Source organism: Podarcis tiliguerta (assembly GCF_965153285.1).
Source record: "Podarcis tiliguerta genome assembly, chromosome: 13".
Classification (NCBI taxonomy): domain Eukaryota; kingdom Metazoa; phylum Chordata; class Lepidosauria; order Squamata; family Lacertidae; genus Podarcis; species Podarcis tiliguerta.
The window spans coordinates 35,587,894-35,592,092 of NC_139546.1; the positions used below are offsets into that span (position 1 = coordinate 35,587,894).

At 48.4% G+C, this 4,199-nt stretch overlaps 1 long non-coding RNA gene across 2 annotated transcripts in view; it reads right to left on the reverse strand.

Annotated features, from left to right (window-relative positions):
- The window catches only part of LOC310663629, a 75,831-nt gene that overhangs the window by 9,651 nt on the left and 61,981 nt on the right, over positions 1–4,199 (reverse strand). The gene's annotated exons all lie outside the window — the stretch shown is intronic.

Sequence of the window (4,199 nt, forward strand, 5' to 3'; positions counted from 1 at the left end):
CAGCAGCTTCCCGGCTGTGTCTGGAGCTCACAATCATCAGCAGCATATGCCAAAAGAACAGGGGCAATCCACACTGTGCAGCAGTGTGCGCTGTGTGCAACCCTGGATAGTTCTAAGTTGTGCCGAGGGGACACCGGTGCTATGCAATGCGGCAGCAAGGCTGTGCACAACTTCAGTGCACGGTGACGCAAACACAACAGGCAGGTAGTCACGCACAACGACAATGCAGTTTGCATGTGCACACTGCCCAGGGATATGCAACAGTGAGCATAAGGCATGCATAGCCCCCAAGGCCCACGGATTTATGTAGAGCAACACAGCCTGATAGATGATAGTGATACATAGATGACAATAAAACACACAAAAATGCCACACACCACTATTCCTAAGTAATTAACAATTTGCAGTGCTACTGCAATGAACAGCACAAAACGTATAGTACGCACCTGCTTTGCGATACACTAACGCAGTGTTGTGCAATAGCTCACACACTGCAGCACAACAGAGAAGGGAGATGCAGTAACCCATGGCAATCACATTTATCACAGGTATACAACCATATACTCTGCACAAATGTAATACATAGTGCACGGCACAATGTAAGGATGCATTATGTGCAACAGTACACATCAAAACACCACAGAACAACACACATCACCAACTATAATCAGTACACTGTGATGATGACTTGTATTGGTCACTCAGATTAATCACCCAGTTCCTGGCTTTTGTCTCTTTGTCACAATCTAGCATGACCAGAGCAGGGAAGGCAGGGGGGTCATGTGCTGAGAGAAGCTCCAGCCACAGATTCTGCTGCTAGGTGGATTCCACCTGACTCCCTCCACCATCATGGTGGACGTGCTAACAATGCACATTGATATGGAAGAGTAACCGATGCCCTAGATGGCATTGGACTGCATCTTCCATCAGCCCCAGCCAGCGATGCAAGTCCCAAACAATGCAAGGTATGGCAGATAAGTATACAATCTACCCTTGATTCATGCACCAGTTCATCCCTCCCCTCTTTAGAGCCCTCTGTCTTCCTCTTGCTTGTGAAAAGCTCAGTCTAGCACGGTGGGTGGGTGGGCCACTGTCACCTGCGGGACCCCTGGGCTCACACAGAGGAGGGGAGCTGGTGAAGCCAAGCCTGGGAAGGACAAGCTCACATTCAAAGGCTGGGGCACTCTGCTGAATCACTGCATATTCCAGCCTCTGTAAAATGTTTTGAGTGTAGTTTACATGGTAGCACAGAAAGATGGACACAGGTGAATGCTCTTATACATATGTAACAGCTCTTCCGCTCCTGTCCACTTGATCTCATCCCCTGTCCTGAAGCCTTCAGATGACAAATCCAGGGAGACTGTATGCACTCGGGGAGGAATGAAATAAGGACTGCAGTGACAGGCTCCATTGCAAAACCTGCATAGCCAATAGACTGCCAAACCCTGTTCTGGATATTACGTGACTGCATAGAAGGGGAGTGAATCACATGCTCCTCCTTGACCTCTACATGTCTGAAAGAGCCCTCTCATGTTCAACTGTATGCAAAGACGGATCTCTTCATGCCGTCAGGATCCCTGAATTGTCAGGGCTCCTGTTCACAAATTGAGAACCCTCCAGATGCCCTGCTCTATCAGGTATTATCAGACAACATGTGGAAGTCAGGCACCCGTCATCCATACAACATCCATACAGGGCATCACAGTAGACCTCACAAGTATGTACAAACCATAGGCATACGGGGGTTCTGTGCATGACCAGGAACTATTCTGCAGTGCAGCAATACTGCTTGCTTCTTTATTTCTGGGTGCAATTCAAAATATGATTATTATTTGTTAACCCACAGACTCCATTGGGAGTCTTCCCATCCACCAAGACCCACCAAATATTTGGAGAAGGCCCTCCACCAATAAACCTGCCCACTTTGCAAGAACTCATAGCAGGACCTTCCTAGGAGTGGCTCCTCCATAATTATGTAACACTTTCTTCAACAAGCCCCACCTACTTTAGATGCCTTTAGAAAAGGCTTGGGGAGCCCTTTTAACTCCAAGGGCCACATTCCCTTCTGGGCAACCTTTGGTGTTGGGGGGGGGGGCAGTCACATGCCAGGTAAGGAAGAGGCATTATCAGAGTTCAATGATAGATTACACCCAGGCAATGATAGATTACACCCAGGTACACTGGGTGACTTTGGGCCAGTCACTGCCTCTCAGTCTAACCTACCCCGCAGGGTTGTTGTTCAGTGAGGAGAGGAAAACTGAATGTGCCACCTTGAGCTCATGTTGTGATGCAGATAGAGTAGACATTTTTGAATCAGTAAATAAGCAAGATAAACACATACCTTGCATGATGAAAAATCCAGAAACATAAATCACAGCAGGGACTGCTGATTGTTTGTGACTCTACACTGCAGAGTAAATAGCTACTGTGCAGAGCAAGGGTGCTTAACCTGTGCACCTCACCCCAGATACTCCCATCAGCTCAAGCCAGCATAGCCAATAATCACTGGATTATTGGAACGGCAGCTCAGCAACATATGGTGAACCACAGGTTAGCCACCCACTTCTGGGTGGCTAAATAAACGAAGTTCTGAGGCAGGGAAAACACAGGGAGCTGGCGGATGGAGGTTGTGAAGGCATTAGGGCAATATGTACGGGGGACAGTGGAGGCTGGTTCATGAGGGCAACGGAGACATTGCCTCACCAACCTTAGTCTGTTCTCAGGCAACCCCCTGTTCAGAGGCTGGCAGGTTCCTCCCCCTTTTCTCTCAGAATTGCCCCTGTAGAACTCAGCAGGGAAGAGGATGGGTGCAAAACTAGAGTTAGTTGGCTCTGCTAGTCATTGGATTTAGCGCTACCTACTGTTTGGGCTCTCGGTCCCAAAAGGGACCTGCTACCACTGTATGGGAAGGACTCAATTTCTCTCAAAGGACCAATTAAGATGCCTGCACATTTAATCACTCACACAACAAGTGGACACTTTGGCTTTGGAACGCCTGATGTTAGAGACAGAGGTCCAAATCCTCACTCAGTCATGGAACTTCCTCCATGGCCTTGGTCAAGCAATTCCCTCTTATTCTAACCTACCTTCCAGGACTGTGATGAAGGAAAGAAAACCTACAGGTTCTGGCCTTTGAACCAGATTATATAGATGCTGGACCCGGGTGGCGCTGTGGGTAAAAGCCTCAGCGCCTAGGACTTGCCGATCGAAAGGTCGGCGGTTCGAATCCCCGTGGCGGGGTGCGCTCCCGTCGCTCGGTCCCAGCGCCTGCCAACCTAGCAGTTCGAAAGCACCCCCGGGTGCAAGTAGATAAATAGGGACCGCTTACTAGCGGGAAGGTAAATGGCGTTCCGTGTGCTGCGCTGGCTCGCCAGATGCAGCTTGTCACGCTGGCCACGTGACCCAGAAGTGTCTGCGGACAGCGCTGGCTCCTGGCCTCTAGAGTGAGATGAGCGCACAACCCTAGAGTCTGTCAAGACTGGCCCGTATGGGCAGGGGTACCTTTACCTTTATATAGATGCTGGATAATATAGGGCTGTCACAAACGTTATAGGATCAGGCCATCTGGTCCAGCATCCTGTTCTCACAGAGGCCAGTGAGATGTCTATGGGAAGCCCCCAAGCAGACCTGAATGCAAACCCAGACGTGATATTGAGGCCAGTCCAAGAGGAGCACCAGCGGGAGTTCAAAGAAACACCCAAATACATCCATACTACAGCATAATGCTATATGACAGTGATGCAGTACTAAAAAATGATGGAAAGTTACAGGCAATGGACATAATCTGAAGTGCAACCAACATGATGTGGCACAAAACCAGAGCATCATGCATTAGCCAGATGAAAGTGATACACAACATACAACAATGATGTACCCGTTCTGGATGTTGCACCCCAGCCAGTACAATCCAATATGACCAGTTGTAATGTAATGGCAGCTAATGGAGACTTGTCTAAGAAAACTCAGAAAGACATATCCCCCCCCCCCAATATTCATTTGTATACTTCCCCCGACACACAATGCGATGTTACAAATGCAACACTTTAGGGTATATAACCATGGGAGAACATACATAAGAACATGTAAGCAAGAAGATCATGTCTTGTCACGTTATAGCTCCAAATATACTGTGTAGGGAGGGGTTGCAGCACAGAAAAGAAGGATACATATGCACAACAACAACAACACTCACAACAACA